Source organism: Carcharodon carcharias, chromosome 18, assembly GCF_017639515.1.
Source record: "Carcharodon carcharias isolate sCarCar2 chromosome 18, sCarCar2.pri, whole genome shotgun sequence".
NCBI classification, from domain to species: Eukaryota; Metazoa; Chordata; class Chondrichthyes; order Lamniformes; family Lamnidae; genus Carcharodon; species Carcharodon carcharias.
Genome location: NC_054484.1, coordinates 91,415,167 through 91,441,005, shown reverse-complemented (window position 1 = coordinate 91,441,005; position 25,839 = coordinate 91,415,167).

The following is a 25,839-nucleotide window of genomic DNA, read 5'->3' as shown; positions in this document are numbered from 1 at the left end:
GCCTACAGTCTCACACTAACACAGAAACTGAAAAGGCACAGACACAGCGCCTACAGTCTCACACTAACAAAGAAACTGAAAATGCCCAGACACACGGCCTACAGTCTCACAGTAACACAGAAACTGAAAATGCACAGACACAGGGCTAACAGCCTCACACTAACACAGTAACTGAAAATGCACAAAGGGTCTACAGTCTCACACTAACACACAAACTGAAAATGCACAGCCACAGGGCCTATGGCCTCACACTAACACAGAAACTGAAAATGCACAGACACTAGGCTAACAGCCTCACACTAACACAGAAACTGAAAATGCACAGCCACAGGGCTTACAGCCTCACACTAACACAGAAACTGAAAATGCACAGCCACAGGGCCTACTGCCTCACACTAACACAGAAACTGAAAATGCACAGTCACAGGGCTAACAGCCTCACACTAACACAGAAACTGAAAATGCACAGTCACAGGGTCTACAGTCTCACATTAACAGAGAATCTGAAAATGCACAGACACAGGTCTAACAGCCTCACACTAACACACAAACTGAAAATGCACAGCCAAAGGGCTTACAGCTTCACACTAACACAGAAAATGAAAATGCACAGACACAGGGCCTACAGTCTCACACTAACACAGAAACTGAAAAGGCACAGACACAGGGCCTACGGTCTCACAATAACACATAAACTGAAAATGCACAGCCACAGGGCCTACAGTCTCACACTAACACAGAAACTGAAAATGCACAGCCACAGGGCTTACAGCCTCACACTAACACAGAAACTGAAAATGTCCAGACACAGGGCCTACAGCCTTACAGTAACACAGTAACTGAAAATGCACAGACACAAGGCTAACAGCCTCACACTAACACAGTAACTGAAAATGCACAGACAAAGGGTCCACAGTCTCACATTAACACAGAAACTGAAAATGCACACAGCCACAGGTCCTATGTCCTCACACTAACACAGAAACTGAAAATGCACAGACACTGGGCTAACAGCCTCACACTAACACAGAAACTGAAAATGCACAGCCACAGGGCTTACAGCCTCACACTAACACAGAAATTGTAAATGCACAGTCACAGGGCTCACAGCCTCACACTAACACACAAACTAAAAATGCACAGTCACAGGGCCTACAGCCTCACACTAACACAAAAACAGAAAATGCACAGACACAGGGCCTACAGCCTCACATTAACACAGAAAAGGAAAATGTACAGACACAGGGCCAACAGTCTCACAATAACACAGAAACTGAAAATGCACAGCCACAGGGCTAACAGCCTCACACTACCACAAAAACAAAAAATGCACAGACACTGGGCGTACAGCCTCACACTAACACAAAATCTGAAAATGCACAGACACAGGGCCTACAGCCTCACACTAACACAGAAACTGAAAATGCACAGACACAGGGCCTACAGTCTCACACTAACACAGAAACTGAAAATGCACAGCCACAGGGCCTACAGCCTCACACTAACACAGAAACTGAAAATGCACAGACACAGGGCTTACAGCCTCACACTAACACAGAAACTGAAAATGCACAGACACAGGGCCTACAGCCTCACACTAACACAGAAACTGAAAATGCACAGACACAGGGCCTACAGTCCCACACTAACACAGAAACTGAAAATGCACAGACACAGGGCCTACAGCCTCACACTAACACAGAAACTGAAAATGCACAGACACAGGGCCTACAGCCTCACACTAACACAGAACCTGAAAATGCACAGACACAGGGCCTACAGTCTCACACTAACACAGAAACTGAAAATGCACAGCACAGGGCCTACAGCCTCACACTAACACAGAAACTGAAAAGGCACAGACAAAGGGCCTACAGTCTCACAGTAACACAGAAACTGAAAATGCCCAGACACAGGGCTAACAGCCTCACACTAACACAGTAACTGAAAATGCACAAAGGGTCTACAGTCTCACATTAACACAGAAACTGAAAATGCACAGCCACAGGGCCTATGGCCTCACACTAACACAGAAACTGAAAATGCACAGACACAGGGCTAACAGCCTCACACTAACACAGAAACTGAAAATGCACAGCCAAAGGGCTTACAGCTTCACACTAACACAGAAAATGAAAATGCACAGACACAGGGCCTACAGTCTCACACTAACACAGAAACTGAAAAGGCACAGACACAGGGCCTACAGTCTCACACTAACACAGAAACTGAAAATGCACAGCCACATGGCTTACAGCCTCACACTAACACACAAACTGAAAATGCACAGCCACAGGGCCAACAGCCTCACACTAACACACAAACTGAAAATGCACAGAGACATGGCCTATGGCCTCACACTTACACAGAAACTAAAAATGGACAGACACACGGCCCACAGTTTCGCACTATCACAGAAACTGAAAATTGACAGACAAACGGCCTACAGTCTCACACTAACGTAAAAACTGAAAATGCACAGACAAAGGGCCTACAGCCTCACACTAACACACAAACTGAAAATGCACAGTCAAAGGGCCTACAGCCTCACACTAACACACAAACTGAAAATGCACAGTCACAGGGCCTACAGCCTCACACTAACACACAAACTGAAAATGCACAGACACAGGGCCTACAGCCTCACACTAACACACAAACAGAAAATGCAAAGTCACAGGGCCTACAGCCTCACACTAACACAGAAAATGAAAATTCACAGACACAGGGCCTACAGCCACACACTAACACAGAAACTGAAAATGCACAGCCACAGGGCCTACAGCCTCACACTACCACAAAAACAAAAAATGCACTGACACTGGGCGTACAGTCTCACACTAACACAAAATCTGAAAATGCACAGTCACAGGGCCTACAGCCTCACACTAACACAGAAATTGAAAATTCACAGACACAGGACCTACAGTCTCACACTAACACAAAATCTGAAAGTGCACAGTCACAGGGCCTACAGCCTCACACTAACACAGAAATTGAAAATTCACAGACACAGGACCTACAGCCTCACACTAACAGAGAAACTGAAAATGCACAGTCACAGGGCCTAGAGCCTCACACTTACACAGAAACTAAAAATGCACAGCCTCAGGGCCTACAGCCTCACACTACCACAAAAACAAAAAATGCACATACACTGGGCGTACAGTCTCACACTAACACAAAATCTGAAAATGCACAGTCACAGGGCCTACAGACGCACACTAACACAGAAACTGAAAATGCACAGACACAGGGCCTCCAGCCTCACACTAAATCAGAAACTGAAAATGCACAGACACAGGGCCTACAGTGTCACTCTAACACAAAAACTGAAAATGCACAGACACAAGGCCTACAGCCGCACACTAACACAAAATCTGAAAATACACAGACACAGAGCTTACAGCCTCACACTAACACAGAAACTGAAAATGCACAGACAACGGGCCAACAGTCTCACACTAACACAGAAACTGAAAATGCACAGGCACAGGGTTTATAGACTCACACTGACACAAAAACTGAAAATGCACAGACACAGGGCCTACAGCCTCACAATAACAAAGAAAGTGAAAATGCACAGACACAGGGCCTACAGTCTCACACTAACACAGAAACTGAAAATGCACAGACACAGGGCCTACAGCCTCACACTAACACAAAAACTGATAATGCACAGACACAGGGCTTACAGCGTCACACTAACACGGAAACTGAAAATGCACAGCCAAAGGGCTTACAGCCTCACACTGACACAGAAACTGAAAATGCACAGCCACAGGGCTTATAGCCTCACACTAACACAGAAACAGAAAATGCACAGACACAGGGCTTACAGATTCACACTAACACAGAAACTGAAAAGGCACAGACACAGGGCCTACAGTCTCACACTAACACAGAAACTGAAATTGCACAGCCACAGGGCTTACAGCCTCACACTAACACAGAAAATGAAAGTGCATAGCCACAGGGCTTACAGCCTCACACTAACACAGAAACTGAAAATGCTCAGACACACGGCCTACAGTCTCACACTAACACAGAAACTGAAAATGCACAGACACAGGACCTACAATCTCACACTAACACAGAAACTGAAAGTACACAGCCACAGGGCCTACAGCCTCACACTAACACAGAAACAGAAAATGCACAGACATAGGGCTTACAGCCTCACAATGGCACATAAACTGAAAATGCAAAGGCACAGGGCCTATAGCCTCACACTAACACAAGAATAGAAAATTCACAGCAACAGGGCCTACAGCCTCACACCAACAGAGAAACAACAAATGCACAGACACAGGGCATACAGCCTTACACTAACAAAGAAACAGAAAATGCACAGCCACAGGACGTACAGCCTCACACTAACAGAAGAAGAGAAAATTCACAGCCACAGGGCCTACAGCCTCACACTAACACAAAAACAGAAAATGCACAGACAGAGGGACTACAGTCTCACACTAACACAAAAACTGAAAATGCACAGTCACAGGGTCTGCAGTCTCAGACTAATACAGAAGCACAAAATCCAAAGACACACCGGCTACAGTCTCACACTAATGCAAAAACTGAAAATGCACAGCCCAGGGCCTACAGTCTCACACCAACACAGAAACTGAAAATGCACAGTCACAGGGCCTACAGCCTCACACTAACACACAAACTGAAAATGCACAGCCACAGGGCCAACAGCCTCACACTAACACACAAACTGAAAATGCACAGAGACATGGCCTATGGCCTCACACTAACACAGAAACTAAAAATGGACAGACACATGGTGCACAGCCTCACAATAACACAGAAATTGAAAATTGACAGAAATGGCCTACAGTCTCACACTAACGTAAAAACTGAAAATGCACAGACACATGGCCTACAGCCTCACACTAACACACAAACTGAAAATGCACAGTCACAGGGCCTACAGCCTCACACTAACACACAAACTGAAAATGCACAGTCACAGGGACTACAGCCTCACACTAACACAGAAAATGAAAATGCACAGACACAGGGCCTACAGCCTCACACTAACACACAAACTGAAAATGCACAGTCACAGGGACTACAGCCTCACACTAACACAGAAAATGAAAATGCACAGACACAGGGCCTACAGCCTCACACTAACAGAGAAAGTGAAAATGCACAGTCACAGGGCCTACAGCCTCACACTTACACAGTAACGGAAAATGCCCAGACACAGGGCTTACAGCCTCACACTAACACAGAAACTGAAAATGCACAGACAAAGGGGCAACAGTTTCACACTAACACAGAAACTGAAAATGCACAGGCACAGGGTTTATAACCTCACACTGACACAAAAACTGAAAATGCACAGCCACAGGGCGGATGGCCTCACACTAACACAGAAACTGAAAATGCACAGAGACAGGGCCTACAGTCTCACATTAACAAAGAAACTGAAAATGCACAGACATACGGCCAACAATCTCACACTAACACAGAAACTGAAAATGCACAGCCACAGGGCTTACAGCCTCACACTACCAGAAAAACAAAAAATGCACAGACACTGGGCGTAAAGCCTCACACTAACACAAAATCAGAAAATGCACAGTCAAAGGGCCTACAGCCGCACACTAACACAGAACCTGAAAATGCACAGACACAGGGCCTACAGTCTCACACTAACACAGAAACTGAAAATGCACAGGCACAGGGTTTATAGCCTCACACTGAAACTTAAACTGAAAATGCACAGCCACAGGGCCTATGGCCTCACACTAACACAGAAACTGAAAATGCACAGTCACAGGGCTAACAGCCTCACACTAACAGAGAAACTGAAAATGCACAGTCACAGGGTCTACAGTCTCACATTAACACAGAAACTGAAAATGCACAGACACAGGGCTAACAGCCTCACACTAACACAGAAACTGAAAATGCACAGCCAAAGGGCTTACAGCTTCACACTAACACAGAAAATGAAAATGCACAGACACAGGGCCTACAGTCTCACACTAACACAGAAAATGAAAAGGCACAGACACAGGGCCTACAGTCTCACACTAACACAGAAACTGAAAATGCACAGCCACAGGGCTTACAGCCTCACACTAACACAGAAACTGAAAATGTCCAGACACAGGGCCTACAGCCTTACAGTAACACAGTAACTGAAAATGCACAGACACAGGGCTAACAGCCTCACACTAACACAGTAACTGAAAATGCACAGACAAAGGGTCCACAGTCTCACATTAACACAGAAACTGAAAATGCACAGCCACAGGTCCTATGGCCTCACACTAACACAGAAACTGAAAATGCACAGACACTGGGCTAACAGCCTCACACTAACACAGAAACTGAAAATGCACAGCCACAGGGCTTACAGCCTCACACTAACACAGAAATTGTAAATGCACAGTCACAGGGCTCACAGCCTCACACTAACACACAAACTAAAAATGCACAGTCACAGGGCCTACAGCCTCACACTAACACAAAAACAGAAAATGCACAGACACAGGGCCTACAGCCTCACATTAACACAGAAAAGGAAAATGTACAGACACAGGGCCAACAGTCTCACAATAACACAGAAACTGAAAATGCACAGCCACAGGGCTTACAGCCTCACACTACCACAAAAACAAAAAATGCACAGACACTGGGCGTACAGCCTCACACTAACACAAAATCTGAAAATGCACAGTCAAAGGGCCTACAGCCGCACACTAACACAGAACCTGAAAATGCACAGACACAGGGCCTACAGTCTCACACTAACACAGAAACTGAAAATGCACAGGCACAGGGTTTATAGCCTCACACTGACACTTAAACTGAAAATGCACAGCCACAGGGCCTATGGCCTCACACTAACACAGAAACTGAAAATGCACAGTCACAGGGCTAACAGCCTCACACTAACACAGAAACTGAAAATGCACAGTCACAGGGTCTGCAGTCTCACATTAACACAGAAACTGAAAATGCACAGACACAGGGCTAACAGCCTCACACTAACACAGAAACTGAAAATGCACAGCCAAAGGGCTTACAGCTTCACACTAACACAGAAAATGAAAATGCACAGACACAGGGCCTACAGTCTCACACTAACACAGAAACTGAAAAGGCACAGACACAGCGCCTACAGTCTCACACTAACAAAGAAACTGAAAATGCCCAGACACACGGCCACCAGTCTCACAGTAACACAGAAACTGAAAATGCCCAGACACAGGGCTAACAGCCTCACACTAACACAGTAACTGAAAATGCACAAAGGGTCTACAGTCTCACATTAACACAGAAACTGAAAATGCACAGCCACAGGGCCTATGGCCTCACACTAACACAGAAACTGAAAATGCACAGACACTGAGCTAACAGCCTCACACTAACACAGAAACTGAAAATGCACAGCCACAGGGCTTACAGCCTCACACTAACACAGAAACTGAAAATGCACAGCCACAGGGCCTATGTCCTCACACTAACACAGAAACTGAAAATGCACAGTCACAGGGCTAACAGCCTCACACTAACACAGAAACTGAAAATGCACAGTCACAGGGTCTACAGTCTCACATTAACAGAGAATCTGAAAATGCACAGACACAGGTCTAACAGCCTCACACTAACACACAAACTGAAAATGCACAGCCAAAGGGCTTACAGCTTCACACTAACACAGAAAATGAAAATGCACAGACACAGGGCCTACAGTCTCACACTAACACAGAAACTGAAAAGGCACAGACACAGGGCCTACGGTCTCACAATAACACATAAACTGAAAATGCACAGCCACAGGGCCTACAGTCTCACACTAACACAGAAACTGAAAATGCACAGCCACAGGGCTTACAGCCTCACACTAACACAGAAACTGAAAATGTCCAGACACAGGGCCTACAGCCTTACAGTAACACAGTAACTGAAAATGCACAGACACAGGGCTAACAGCCTCACACTAACACAGTAACTGAAAATGCACAGACAAAGGGTCCACAGTCTCACATTAACACAGAAACTGAAAATGCACAGCCACAGGTCCTATGGCCTCACACTAACACAGAAACTGAAAATGCACAGACACTGGGCTAACAGCCTCACACTAACACAGAAACTGAAAATGCACAGCCACAGGGCTTACAGCCTCACACTAACACAGAAATTGTAAATGCACAGTCACAGGGCTCACAGCCTCACACTAACACACAAACTAAAAATGCACAGTCACAGGGCCTACAGCCTCACACTAACACAAAAACAGAAAATGCACAGACACAGGGCCTACAGCCTCACATTAACACAGAAAAGGAAAATGTACAGACACAGGGCCAACAGTCTCACAATAACACAGAAACTGAAAATGCACAGCCACAGGGCTTACAGCCTCACACTACCACAAAAACAAAAAATGCACAGACACTGGGCGTACAGCCTCACACTAACACAAAATCTGAAAATGCACAGTCAAAGGGCCTACAGCCGCACACTAACACAGAACCTGAAAATGCACAGACACAGGGCCTACAGTCTCACACTAACACAGAAACTGAAAATGCACAGGCACAGGGTTTATAGCCTCACACTGACACTTAAACTGAAAATGCACAGCCACAGGGCCTATGGCCTCACACTAACACAGAAACTGAAAATGCACAGTCACAGGGCTAACAGCCTCACACTAACACAGAACCTGAAAATGCACAGTCACAGGGTCTGCAGTCTCACATTAACACAGAAACTGAAAATGCACAGACACAGGGCTAACAGTCTCACACTAACACAGAAACTGAAAATGCACAGCCAAAGGGCTTACAGCTTCACACTAACACAGAAAATGAAAATGCACAGCCACAGGGCCTACAGTCTCACACTAACACAGAAACTGAAAAGGCACAGACACAGCGCCTACAGTCTCACACTAACAAAGAAACTGAAAATGCCCAGACACACGGCCACCAGTCTCACAGTAACACAGAAACTGAAAATGCCCAGACACAGGGCTAACAGCCTCACACTAACACAGTAACTGAAAATGCACAAAGGGTCTACAGTCTCACATTAACACAGAAACTGAAAATGCACAGCCACAGGGCCTATGGCCTCACACTAACACAGAAACTGAAAATGCACAGACACTGAGCTAACAGCCTCACACTAACACAGAAACTGAAAATGCACAGCCACAGGGCTTACAGCCTCACACTAACACAGAAACTGAAAATGCACAGCCACAGGGCCTATGTCCTCACACTAACACAGAAACTGAAAATGCACAGTCACAGGGCTAACAGCCTCACACTAACACAGAAACTGAAAATGCACAGTCACAGGGTCTACAGTCTCACATTAACAGAGAATCTGAAAATGCACAGACACAGGTCTAACAGCCTCACACTAACACACAAACTGAAAATGCACAGCCACAGGGCTTACAGCTTCACACTAACACAGAAACTGAAAATGCACAGACACAGGGCCTCCAGCCTCACACTAAATCAGAAACTGAAAATGCACAGACACAGGGCCTACAGTGTCACTCTAACACAAAAACTGAAAATGCACAGACACAAGGCCTACAGCCGCACACTAACACAAAATCTGAAAATACACAGACACAGAGCTTACAGCCTCACACTAACACAGAAACTGAAAATGCACAGACAACGGGCCAACAGTCTCACACTAACACAGAAACTGAAAATGCACAGGCACAGGGTTTATAGACTCACACTGACACAAAAACTGAAAATGCACAGACACAGGGCCTACAGCCTCACAATAACAAAGAAAGTGAAAATGCACAGACACAGGGCCTACAGTCTCACACTAACACAGAAACTGAAAATGCACAGACACAGGGCCTACAGCCTCACACTAACACAAAAACTGATAATGCACAGACACAGGGCTTACAGCGTCACACTAACACGGAAACTGAAAATGCACAGCCAAAGGGCTTACAGCCTCACACTGACACAGAAACGGAAAATGCACAGACACAGGGCTTACAGATTCACACTAACACAGAAACTGAAAAGGCACAGACACAGGGCCTACAGTCTCACACTAACACAGAAACTGAAATTGCACAGCCACAGGGCTTACAGCCTCACACTAACACAGAAAATGAAAGTGCATAGCCACAGGGCTTACAGCCTCACACTAACACAGAAACTGAAAATGCTCAGACACACGGCCTACAGTCTCACACTAACACAGAAACTGAAAATGCACAGACACAGGACCTACAATCTCACACTAACACAGAAACTGAAAGTACACAGCCACAGGGCCTACAGCCTCACAATAACACAGAAACAGAAAATGCACAGAAATAGGGCCTACAGCCTCACACTAACACAGAAACAGAAAATGCACAGACATAGGGCTTACAGCCTCACAATGGCACAGAACCAGAAAATGCAAAGGCACAGGGCCTATAGCCTCACACTAACACAAGAATACAAAATTCACAGCAACAGGGCCTACAGCCTCACTCCAACAGAGAAACAACAAATGCACAGACACAGCGCATACAGCCTTACACTAACAAAGAAACAGAAAATGCACAGCCACAGGACCTACAGCCTCACACTAACAGAAGAAGAGAAAATTCAAAGCCACAGGGCCTGCAGCCTCACACTAACACAAAAACAGAAAATGCACAGACAGAGGGACTACAGTCTCACACTAACACAAAAACTGAAAATGCACAGTCACAGGGTCTGCAGTCTCAGACTAACACTGAAGCACAAAATCCAAAGACACACCGGCTACAGTCTCACACTAATGCAAAAACTGAAAATGCACAGCCCAGGGCCTACAGTCTCACACCAACACAGAAACTGAAAATGCACAGTCACAGGGCCTACAGCCTCACACTAACACACAAACTGAAAATGCACAGCCACAGGGCCAACAGCCTCACACTAACACACAAACTGAAAATGCACAGAGACATGGCCTATGGCCTCACACTAACACAGAAACTAAAAATGGACAGACACATGGTGCACAGCCTCACAATAACACAGAAATTGAAAATTGACAGAAATGGCCTACAGTCTCACACTAACGTAAAAACTGAAAATGCACAGACACATGGCCTACAGCCTCACACTAACACACAAACTGAAAATGCACAGTCACAGGGCCTACAGCCTCACACTAACACACAAACTGAAAATGCACAGTCACAGGGACTACAGCCTCACACTAACACAGAAAATGAAAATGCACAGACACAGGGCCTACAGCCTCACACTAACAGAGAAAGTGAAAAAGCACAGTCACAGGGCCTACAGCCTCACACTTACACAGTAACGGAAAATGCACAGACACAGGGCCTACAGCCTCACACTAACACAAAAACTGAAAATGCACAGACACAGGGCTTACAGCCTCACACTAACACAGAAACTGAAAATGCACAGACACAGGGCCTATAGCCTCACACTAACACAGAAACTGAAAATGCACAGCCACAGGGCTTACAGCCTCACACTAACACAGAAACTGAAAATGCACAGCCACAGGGCCTACAGTCTCACACTAACACAGAAACTGAAAATGCACAGACACAGGGCCTACAGCCTCACACTAACACAGAAACTGAAAATGCACAGACACAGGGCCTACAGCCTCACACTAACACAGAAACTGAAAATGCACAGCCACAGGGCTTACAGCCTCACACTAACACAGAAACTGAAAATGCACAGACACAGGGCCTACAGCCTCACACTAACACAGAAACTGAAAATGCACAGACACAGGGCCTACAGCCTCACACTAACACAGAAACTGAAAATGCACAGACACAGGGCCTACAGCCTCACACTAACACAGAAACTGAAAATGCACAGGCACAGGGTTTATAGCCTCACACTGACACTTAAACTGAAAATGCACAGCCACAGGGCCTATGGCCTCACACTAACACAGAAACTGAAAATGCACAGTCACAGGGCTAACAGCCTCACACTAACACAGAAACTGAAAATGCACAGTCACAGGGTCTACAGTCTCACATTAACACAGAAACTGAAAATGCACAGACACAGGGCTAACAGCCTCACACTAACACAGAAACTGAAAATGCACAGCCAAAGGGCTTACAGCTTCACACTAACACAGAAAATGAAAATACACAGACACAGGGCCTACAGTCTCACACTAACACAGAAACTGAAAAGGCACAGACACAGGGCCTACAGTCTCACACTAACACAGAAACTGAAAATGCACAGCCACAGGGCTTACAGCCTCACACTAACACAGAAACTGAAAATGTCCAGACACAGGGCCTACAGCCTTACAGTAACACAGTAACTGAAAATGCACAGACACAGGGCTAACAGCCTCACACTAACACAGTAACTGAAAATGCACAGACAAAGGGTCCACAGTCTCACATTAACACAGAAACTGAAAATGCACAGCCACAGGTCCTAAGGCCTCACACTAACACAGAAACTGAAAATGCACAGACACTGGTCTAACAGCCTCACACTAACACAGAAACTGAAAATGCACAGCCACAGGGCTTACAGCCTCACACTAACACAGAAATTGTAAATGCACAGTCACAGGGCTCACAGCCTCACACTAACACACAAACTAAAAATGCACAGTCACAGGGCCTACAGCCTCACACTAACACAAAAACAGAAAATGCACAGACACAGGGCCTACAGCCTCACATTAACACAGAAAAGGAAAATGTACAGACACAGGGCCAACAGTCTCACAATAACACAGAAACTGAAAATGCACAGCCACAGGGCTTACAGCCTCACACTACCACAAAAACAAAAAATGCACAGACACTGGGCGTACAGCCTCACACTAACACAAAATCTGAAAATGCACAGTCAAAGGGCCTACAGCCGCACACTAACACAGAACCTGAAAATGCACAGACACAGGGCCTACAGTCTCACACTAACACAGAAACTGAAAATGCACAGGCACAGGGTTTATAGCCTCACACTGACACTTAAACTGAAAATGCACAGCCACAGGGCCTATGGCCTCACACTAACACAGAAACTGAAAATGCACAGTCACAGGGCTAACAGCCTCACACTAACACAGAAACTGAAAATGCACAGTCACAGGGTCTGCAGTCTCACATTAACACAGAAACTGAAAATGCACAGACACAGGGCTAACAGCCTCACACTAACACAGAAACTGAAAATGCACAGCCAAAGGGCTTACAGCTTCACACTAACACAGAAAATGAAAATGCACAGACACAGGGCCTACAGTCTCACACTAACACAGAAACTGAAAAGGCACAGGCACAGCGCCTACAGTCTCACACTAACAAAGAAACTGAAAATGCCCAGACACACGGCCACCAGTCTCACAGTAACACAGAAACTGAAAATGCCCAGACACAGGGCTAACAGCCTCACACTAACACAGTAACTGAAAATGCACAAAGGGTCTACAGTCTCACATTAACACATAAACTGAAAATGCACAGCCACAGGGCCTATGGCCTCACACTAACACAGAAACTGAAAATGCACAGACACTGAGCTAACAGCCTCACACTAACACAGAAACTGAAAATGCACAGTCACAGGGCCTACAGCCTCACACTAACACACAAACTGAAAATGCACAGTCACAGGGACTACAGCCTCACACTAACACAGAAAATGAAAATGCACAGACACAGGGCCTACAGCCTGACACTAACAGAGAAAGTGAAAATGCACAGTCACAGGGCCTACAGCCTCACACTTACACAGTAACGGAAAATGCACAGCCACAGGGCCTACAGCCTCACACTACCACAGAAACAAAAAATGCACTGACACTGGGCGTACAGTCTCACACTAACACAGAAAATGAAAATGCACAGACACAGGGCCTACAGCCTCACACTAACAGAGAAACGGAAAATGCACAGTCACAGGGCCTACAGCCTCACACTAACACAGAAACTGAAAATGCACAGCCACAGGGGCTACAGCCTCACACTACCACAAAAACAAAAAATGCACATACACTGGGCGTACAGTCTCACACTAACACAAAATCTGAAAATGCACAGACACTGGGCGTAAAGCCTCACACTAACACAAAATCAGAAAATGCACAGTCAAAGGGCCTACAGCCGCACACTAACACAGAACCTGAAAATGCACAGACACAGGGCCTACAGTCTCACACTAACACAGAAACTGAAAATGCACAGGCACAGGGTTTATAGCCTCACACTGAAACTTAAACTGAAAATGCACAGCCACAGGGCCTATGGCCTCACACTAACACAGAAACTGAAAATGCTCAGTCACAGTGCGTACAGCCTCACACTAACAGAGAAACTGAAAATGCACAGTCACAGGGTCTACAGTCTCACATTAACACAGAAACTGAAAATGCACAGACACAGGGCTAACAGCCTCACACTAACACAGAAACTGAAAATGCACAGCCAAAGGGCTTACAGCTTCACACTAACACAGAAAATGAAAATGCACAGACACAGGGCCTACAGTCTCACACTAACACAGAAACTGAAAAGGCACAGACACAGGGCCTACAGTCTCACACTAACACAGAAACTGAAAATGCACAGCCACAGGGCTTACAGCCTCACACTAACACACAAACTGAAAATGCACAGCCACAGGGCCTACAGCCTCACACTAACACACAAACTGAAAATGCACAGAGACATGGCCTACAGCCTCACACTAACACAGAAACTAAAAATGGACAGACACACGGCCTACAGCCTCACACTAACACAGAAACTGAAAATTGACAGACAAACGGCCTACAGTCTCACACTAACACAGAAACTGAAAATGCACAGACAAAGGGCCTACAGCCTCACACTAACACACAAACTGAAAATGCACAGTCAAAGGGCCTACAGTCTCACACTAACACACAAACTGAAAATGCACAGTCACAGGGCCTACAGCCTCACACTAACACACAAACTGAAAATGCACAGACACAGGGCCTACAGCCTCACACTAACACACAAACTGAAAATGCAAAGTCACAGGGCCTACAGCCTCACACTAACACAGAAAATGAAAATGCACAGACACAGGGCCTACAGCCTCACACTAACACAGAAACTGAAAATGCACAGCCACAGGGCCTACAGCCTCACAATAACACAAAAAAAAGCTGAAAATGCACTGACACTGGGCGTACAGTCTCACACTAACACAAAATCTGAAAATGCACAGTCACAGGGCCTACAGCCTCACACTAACACAGAAACTGAAAATTCACAGACACAGGGCCTACAGCCTCACACTAACACAAAATCTGAAAGTGCACAGCCAAAGGGCCTACAGCCTCACACTAACACAAGAATAGAAAATTCACAGCCACAGGACCTACAGCCTCACACTAACACAGAAACTGAAAATGCACAGTCACAGGGCCTACAGCCTCACACTAACACAGAAACTGAAAAATGCACAGCCACAGGGCCTACAGCCTCACACTACCACAAAAACAAAAAATGCACAGACACTGGGCGTACAGTCTCACACTAACACAAAATCTGAAAATGCACAGTCACAGGGCCTACAGCCGCACACTAACACAGAAACTGAAAATGCACAGACACAGGGCCTACAGTCTCACACTAACACAGAAACTGAAAATGCACAGGCACAGGGTTTATAGCCTCACACTGACACAAAAACTGAAAATGCACAGCCACAGGGCCTATGGCCTCACACTAACACAGAAACTGAAAATGCACAGTCACAGGGCTAACAGCCTCACACTAACACAGAAACTGAAAATGCACAGTCACAGGGTCTGCAGTCTCACATTAACACAGAAACTGAAAATGCACAGACACAGGGCTAACAGCCTCACACTAACACAGAAACTGAAAATGCACAGCCAAAGGGCTTACAGCTTCACACTAACACAGAAAATGAAAATGCACAGACACAGGGCCTACAGTCTCACACTAACACAGAAACTGAAAAGGCACAGGCACAGCGCCTACAGTCTCACACTAACAAAGAAACTGAAAATGCCCAGACACACGGCCACCAGTCTCACAGTAACACAGAAACTGAAAATGCCCAGACACAGGGCTAACAGCCTCACACTAACACAGTAACTGAAAATGCACAAAGGGTCTACAGTCTCACATTAACACATAAACTGAAAATGCACAGCCACAGGGCCTATGGCCTCACACTAACACAGAAACTGAAAATGCACAGACACTGAGCTAACAGCCTCACACTAACACAGAAACTGAAAATGCACAGTCACAGGGCCTACAGCCTCACACTAACACACAAACTGAAAATGCACAGTCACAGGGCCTACAGCCTCACACTAACACACAAACTGAAAATGCAAAGTCACAGGGCCTACAGCCTCACACTAACACAGAAAATGAAAATTCACAGACACAGGGCCTACAGCCACACACTAACACAGAAACTGAAAATGCACAGCCACAGGGCCTACAGCCTCACACTACCACAAAAACAAAAAATGCACTGACACTGGGTGTACAGTCTCACACTAACACAAAATCTGAAAATGCACAGTCACAGGGCCTTCAGCCTCACACTAACACAGAAATTGAAAATTCACAGACACAGGACCTACAGTCTCACACTAACACAAAATCTGAAAGTGCACAGTCACAGGGCCTACAGCCTCACACTAACACAGAAATTGAAAATTCACAGACACAGGACCTACAGCCTCACACTAACAGAGAAACTGAAAATGCACAGTCACAGGGCCTAGAGCCTCACACTTACACAGAAACTAAAAATGCACAGCCTCAGGGCCTACAGCCTCACACTACCACAAAAACAAAAAATGCACATACACTGGGCGTACAGTCTCACACTAACACAAAATCTGAAAATGCACAGTCACAGGGCCTACAGACGCACACTAACACAGAAACTGAAAATGCACAGACACAGGGCCTACAGCCTCACACTAACACAGAAACTGAAAATGCACAGACACAGGGCCTACAGCCTCACACTAACAGAGAAACTGAAAATGCACAGTCACAGGGCCTACAGCCTCACACTAACACAGAAACTGAAAATGCACAGCCACAGGGCCTACAGCCTCACACTACCACAAAAACAAAAAATGCACAGACAGTGGGCGTACAGTCTCACACTAACAAAAAACTGAAAATGCACAGTCACAGGGCCTACAGCCGCACAATGACACAGAAACTGAAAATGCACAGACACAGGGCCTCCAGCCTCACACTAACACTGAAACTGAAAATGCACAGACACAGGGCCTACAGTCTCACTCTAACACAGAAACTGAAAATGCACAGACACAGGGCCTACAGCCTCACACTAACACAAAAACTGAAAATGCACAGACACAGGGCTTACAGCCTCACACTAACACAGAAACTGAAAATGCACAGACACAGGGCCTACAGTCTCACACTAACACAGAAACTGAAAATGCACAGCCACAGGGCCTACAGCCTCACACTAACACAGAAACTGAAAATGCACAGACACAGGGCCTACAGCCTCACACTAACACAGAAACTGAAAATGCACAGACACAGGGCTTACAGCCTCACACTAACACAGAAACTGAAAATGCACAGACACAGGGCCTACAGTCTCACACTAACACAGAAACTGAAAATGCACAGACACAGGGCTTACAGCCTCACACTAACACAGAAACTGAAAATGCACAGCCACAGGGCCTATAGCCTCTCACTAACACAGAAACTGAAAATGCACAGACACAGGGCCTACAGCCTCACACTAACACAGAAACTGAAAATGCACAGACACAGGGCCTACAGCCTCACACTAACACAGAAACTGAAAATGCACAGCCACAGGGCCTACAGCCTCACACTAACACAGAAACTGAAAATGCACAGACACAGGGCTAACAGCCTCACACTAACACAGAAACTGAAAATGCACAGACACAGGGCCTACAGCCTCACACTAACACAGAAACTGAAAATGCACAGACACAGGGCCTACAGTCTCACACTAACACAGAAACTGAAAATGCACAGACACAGGGCCTACAGCCTCACACTAACACAGAAACTGAAAATGCACAGACACAGGGCCTACAGCCTCACACTAACACAGAAACTGAAAATGCACAGACACAGGGCTTACAGCCTCACACTAACACAGAAACTGAAAATGCACAGACACAGGGCCTACAGTCTCACACTAACACAGAAACTGAAAATGCACAGACACAGGGCTACAGCCTCACACTAACACAGAAACTGAAAATGCACAGTCACAGGGCTACAGCCTCACACTAACACAGAAACTGAAAATGCACAGTCACAGGGCCTACAGCCTCACACTAACACAGAAACTGAAAATGCACAGTCACAGGGCCTACAGCCTCACACTAACACAGAAACTGAAAATGCACAGACACAGGGCCTACAGCCTCACACTAACACAGAAAATGAAAATGCACTGATACAGGGCCTACAGACTCACACTAACACAGAAACTGAAAATGCACAGACACAGGGCCTACAGCCTCACACTAACACAAAAACTGAAAATGCACAGACACAGGGCCTACAGTCTCACACTAACACAAAACATGAAAATGCACAGTCACAGGGCCTACAGCCTCACACTAACACAGAAACTGAAAATGCACAGACACAGGGCCTACAGTCTCACACTAACACAAAACATGAAAATGCACAGACACAGGGCCTACAGCCTCACACTAACACAGAAACTGAAAATGCACAGACACAGGAGCTACAGCCTCACACTAACACAGAAACTGAAAATGCACAGTCACAGGGCCTACAGCCTCACACTAACACAGAAACTGAAAATGCACAGCCACAGGGCCTACAGCCTCACACTAACACAAAAACAAAAAATGCACAGACAGTGGGCGTACAGTCTCACACTAACACAAAATCTGAAAATGCACAGTCACAGGGCCTACAGACGCACACTAACACAGAAACTGAAAATGCACAGACACAGGGCCTCCAGCCTCACACTAAATCAGAAACTGAAAATGCACAGACACAGGGCCTACAGCCTCACACTAACAGAGAAACGGAAAATGCACAGTCACAGGGCCTACAGCCTCACACTAACACAGAAACTGAAAATGCACAGCCACAGGGGCTACAGCCTCACACTACCACAAAAACAAAAAATGCACATACACTGGGCGTACAGTCTCACACTAACACAAAATCTGAAAATGCACAGTCACTGGGCCTACAGCCGCACACTAACTCAGAAACTGAAAATGCACAGACACAGGGCCTCCAGCCTCACACTAACACTGAAACTGAAAATGCACAGACACAGGGCCTACAGTCTCACTCTAACACAGAAACTGAAAATGCACAGACACAGGGCCTACAGCCTCACACTAACACAGAAACTGAAAATGCACAGACACAGGGCCTACAGCCTCACACTAACACAGAAACTGAAAATGCACAGACAGAGAGCCTACAGCTCACACTAACACAGAAACTGAAAATGCACAGACACAGGGTCTACAGCCTCACACTAACACAGAAACTGAAAATGCACAGCCACAGAGCCTATGGCCTCACACTAACACAGAAACTGAAAATGCACAGACACAGGGCCTACAGCCTCACACTAACACAGAAACTGAAAATGCACAGCCACAGGGCTTACAGCATCACACTAACACAGAAACTGAAAATGCACAGCCACAGGGCTTACAGCCTCACACTAACACAGAAACTGAAAATGCACAGACACACGTCCTAACATCTCACACTAACACAGAAACTGAAAATGCACAGTCACAGGGCCTACAGCCTCACACTAACACAGAAACTGAAAATGCACAGACACAGGGCCTACAGTCTCACACTAACACAGAAACTGAAAATGCACAGGCACAGGGTTTATAGCCTCACACTGAAACTTAAACTGAAAATGCACAGCCACAGGGCCTATGGCCTCACACTAACACAGAAACTGAAAATGCACAGTCACAGGGCTAACAGCCTCACACTAACAGAGAAACTGAAAATGCACAGTCACAGGGTCTACAGTCTCACATTAACACAGAAACTGAAAATGCACAGACACAGGGCTAACAGCCTCACACTAACACAGAAACTGAAAATGCACAGCCAAAGGGCTTACAGCTTCACACTAACACAGAAAATGAAAATGCACAGACACAGGGCCTACAGTCTCACACTAACACAGAAACTGAAAAGGCACAGACACAGGGCCTACAGTCTCACACTAACACAGAAACTGAAAATGCACAGCCACAGGGCTTACAGCCTCACACTAACACACAAATTGAAAATGCACAGCCACAGGGCCAACAGCCTCACACTAACACACAAACTGAAAATGCACACAACAGGGCCTACAGCCTCACACTAACACAGAAACTGAAAAATGCACAGAACACGGGCCTACAGCTCACACTAACACAGAAACTGAAAATGCACAGCAAATGGGCCTACAGCCTCACACTAACACAAAAACTGAAAATGCACAGACACAGGGCATACAGCCTCACACTAACACAGAAACTGAAAATGCACAGACACAGGGCCTGCAGCCTCACACTAACACAGAAACTGAAAATGCACAGTCACAGGGCCTACCCCTTCATACTAACACAGAAACTGAAAATGCACAGCCACAGGGCCTACAGCCTCACACTAACACAGAAACAGAAAATGCACAGACATAGGGCTTACAGCCTCACACTGGCACAGATTCTGAAAATGCACAGCCACAGGGCCTTACAGCCTCACACTAACACAGAAACTGAAAATGCACAGACACAGGGCTTTACAGCCTCACACTAACACAAAACTGAAAATGCACAGGACACTGGGCGTACAGCTCACACTAACTCAAAAACTGAAAATGCACAGACACAGGGCCTACAGCCTCACACTAACACAGAAACTGAAAATGCACAGACACAGGGCCTACAGCCTCACACTAACACAGAAACTGAAAATGCACAGTCACAGGGCCTACAGCCTCACACTAACACAGAAACTGAAAATGCACAGACACAGGGCCTACAGCCTCACACTAACACAGAAACTGAAAATGCACAGTCACAGGGCCTACAGCCTCACACTAACACAGAAACTGAAAATGCACAGACACAGGGCCTACAGCCTCACACTAACACAGAAACTGAAAATGCACAGACACAGGGCTACAGCCTCACACTAACACAGAAACTGAAAATGCACAGACACAGGGCCTACAGCCTCACACTAACACAGAAACTGAAAATGCACAGACACAGGGCCTACAGCCTCACACTAACACAGAAACTGAAAATGCACAGACACAGGGCCTACAGCCTCACACTAACACAGAAACAGAAAATGCACAGACACAGGGCCTACAGCCGCACACTAACATAAATCTGAAAATGCACAGACACAGGGCTTACAGCCTCACACTAACACAGAAACTGAAAATGCACAGACAAAGGGCCAACAGTCTCACACTAACACAGAAACTGAAAATGCACAGGCACAGGGTTTATAGATTCACACTGACACAAAAACTGAAAATGCACAGCCACAGGGCCTACAGCCTCACACTAACACAGAAAGTGAAAATGCACAGACACAGGGCCTACAGTCTCACACTAACACAGAAACTGAAAATGCACAGACACAGGGCCTACAGCCTCACACTAACACAAAAACTGATAATGCACAGACACAGGGCTTACAGTCTCACACTAACACGGAAACTGAAAATGCACAGCCAAAGGGCTTACAGCCTCACACTGACACAGAAACTGAAAATGCACAGCCACAGGTCCTACAGCCTCACACTAACACAGAAACTGAAAATGCACAGACACAGGGCTTAAAGCCTCACACTAACACAGAAACTGAAAAGGCACAGACACAGGGCCTACAGTCTCACACTAACACAGAAACTGAAAATGCACAGCCACAGGGCTTACAGCCTCACACTAACACAGAAAATGAAAATGCACAGCCACAGGGCTTACAGCCTCACACTAACACAGAAACTGAAAATGCACAGACACACGGCCTACAGTCTCACACTAACACAGAAACTGAAAATGCACAGACACAGGACCTACAATCTCACACTAACACAGAAACTGAAAGTACACAGCCACAGGGCCTACAGCCTCACAATAACACAGAAACAGAAAATGCACAGAAATAGGGCCTACAGCCTCACACTAACACAGAAACAGAAAATGCACAGACATAGGGTTACAGCCTCACACTGACACAGAAACTGAAAATGCAAAGGCAAAGGGCCTATAGCCTCACACTAACACAAGAATAGAAAATTCACAGCAACAGGGCCTACAGCCTCACACCAACAGAGAAACTGAAAATGCACAAACAGAGGGACTACAGCCTCACACTAACACAGAAACTGAAAATGCACAGTCACAGGGCCTACAGCCTCACACTAACACACAAACTGAAAATGCACAGTCACAGGGCCTACAGACTCACACTCACACAGAAACTGAAAATGCCCAGACACAGGGCTTACAGCCTCACACTAACACAGAAACTGAAAATGCACAGACACAGGATTAGAGCTCACAATACACACAGAAACTGAAAATGCACAAGCACAGGGCTACAGGCTCACATAACACAGAAACTGAAAATGCACAGACACAGGAGCCTAAGCCTCACACTGACACAGAAACTGAAAAGGCAAAGCCACAGGGCTTACAGCCTCACACTAACAAAGAAACTGGAAATGCACAGCCACAGGGCTTACAGCCTCACCCTAACACAGTAACTGAAATTGAACAGACACACAGTCTGCAGCCTCACACTATCACAGAAACTGAAAATGCACAGACCCCGGACCTACAGCCTCACACTAACACAGAAACTGAAAATGCACAGTCACAGGGCCTACAGCCTCACACTAACACAGAAACTGAAAATGCACAGACACAGGGCCTACAGCCTCACACTAACACAGAAACTGAAAATGCACAGACACAGGGCCTACAGCCTCACACTAACACAGAAACTGAAAATGCACAGTCACAGGGCCTACAGCCTCACACTAACACAGAAACTGAAAATGCACAGACACAGGGCCTACAGCCTCACACTAACACAGAAACTGAAAATGCACAGCCACAGGGCCTACAGCCTCACACTTACACAGAAACTGAAAATGCACAGACACAGGGCCTACAGCCTCACACTAACACAGAAACTGAAAATGCACAGACACAGGGCCTACAGTCTCACACTAACACAGAAACTGAAAATGCACAGACACAGGGCCTACAGCCTCACACTAACACAGAAACTGAAAATGCACAGACACAGGGCCTACAGCCTCACACTAACACACAAACTGAAAAGTGCACAGACACAGGGCTACAGCCTCACACTAACACAAAAACTGAAAATGCACAGCCAGAGGGTCTACAGCCACACACTAACACACAAAGTGAAAATGCACAGACACAGGGCCTAAAGCCTAACATTAACACAGAAACTGAAAATGCACAGCCACAGGGCGTACAGCCTCACACTAACACAGAAACTGAAAATGCACAGCAACAGGGCCTACAGTCTCACTCTAACACAGAAACAGAAAATGCACAGACACAGGGCCTACAGCCTCACACTAACACAAAAACTGAAAATGCACAGTCACAGGGCCTAGAGCTTCACACTAACACAAAAACCGAAAATGCACAGACACAGGGCCTACGGCCTCACACTAACACAGAAACTGAGAATGCACAGGCACAAGGCCTACAGTCCCACAGTAACAGAGAAATGAAATGCACAGACAACAGGGCTTACAGACCTCACACTAACACAGATACTGAAATGGCACAGACACAGGGCCTACAGCCACACACTAACACAGAAACTGAAAATGCACAGACACAGGGCCTACAGCCTCACACTAACACAGAAACTGAAAATGCACAGACACAGGGCTGACAGACTCACACTAACACAGAAACTGAAAATGCACAGCCACAGGGCTTACAGCCTCACACTAACACAGAAACTGAAAATGCACAGACACAGGGCTACAGCCTCACACTAACACAGAAACTGAAAATGCACAGACACAGGGCTACAGCCTCACACTAACACAGAAACTGAAAATGCACAGACACAGGGCTTACAGCCTCACACTAACACAGAAACTGAAAATGCACAGACACAGGGCTACAGCTCACACTAACACAGAAACTGAAAATGCACAGACACAGGACCTCCAGCCTCACACTAATACAGAAACTGAAAATGCACAGACAACAGGGCCTATAGCGTCACAGTAACACAGAAACTGAAAATGCACAGACACAGGGCTTAAAGCCTCACACTAACACAGAAACTGAAAATGCACAGACACAGGGCCTATAGCGTCACACTAACACAGAAACTGAAAATGCACAGACACAGGGCCTATGGCCTCACACTAACACAGAAACTGAAAATGCACAGACAAATGGCCACCAACCTCACATTAACACAGAAACTGAAAATGCACAGACACAGGGCCTACAGTCTCACACTAACACAGAAACTGAAAATGCACAGACACACGGCCTACAGTCCCACACTAACACCGAAACTGAAAGTGCACAGGCACAGGGCATACAGTCCACACTAACACAGAAACTGAAAATGCACAGCCACAGGGCCTACAGCCTCACACTAACACAGAAACTGAAAATGCACAGTCACAGGGCCTACAGCCTCACACTAACACAGAAACTGAAAATGCACAGCCACAGGGCCTATAGCCTCACACTAACACAGAAACTGAAAATGCACAGACACAGGGCGTACAGCCTCACACTAACACAGAATCTGAAAATGCACAGTCACAGGGCCTACAGCCTCACACTAACACAGAAACTGAAAATGCACAGACACAGGGCCTACAGCCTCACACTAACACAGAAACTGAAAATGCACAGACACAGGGCCTACAGCCTCACACTAACACAGAAACTGAAAATGCACAGACACAGGGCCTAGGGCCTCACACTAACACAGAAACTGAAAATGCACAGACACAGGGCTACAGCCTCACACTAACACAGAAACTGAAAATGCACAGCCACAGGGCTACAGCCTCACACTAACACAGAAACTGAAAATGCACAGACACAGGGCTACAGCCTCACACTAACACAGAAACTGAAAATGCACAGCCACAGGGCTTACAGCCTCACACTAACACAGAAACTGAAAATGCACAGACACAGGGCCTACAGTCTCACACTAACACAGAAACTGAAAATGCACAGACACAGGGCCTACAGCCTCACAATAAAGAGAAACAGAAAATGCACAGACATAGGGCTTACAGACTGACACTGACACAGAAACTGAAAATGCACAGCCACAGGGTTAACAGTCTCACACTAACACATAAACTGAAAATGCACAGTCACAGGGCCTCCAGCCTCACACTAACACAGAAACTGAAAATGCACAGACACTGGGCTAACAGCCTCACACTAACACAGAAACTGAAAATGCACAGCAACAGGGCTTACAGCCTCACACTAACACAGAAACTGAAAATGCACAGCCACAGGGCCTATGGCCTCACACTAACACAGAAACTGAAAATGCACAGTCACAGGGCTAACAGCCTCACACTAACACAGAAACTGAAAATGCACAGTCACAGGGTCTACAGTCTCACATTAACAGAGAAACTGAAAATGCACAGACACAGGTCTAACAGCCTCACACTAACACACAAACTGAAAATGCACAGCCAAAGGGCTTACAGC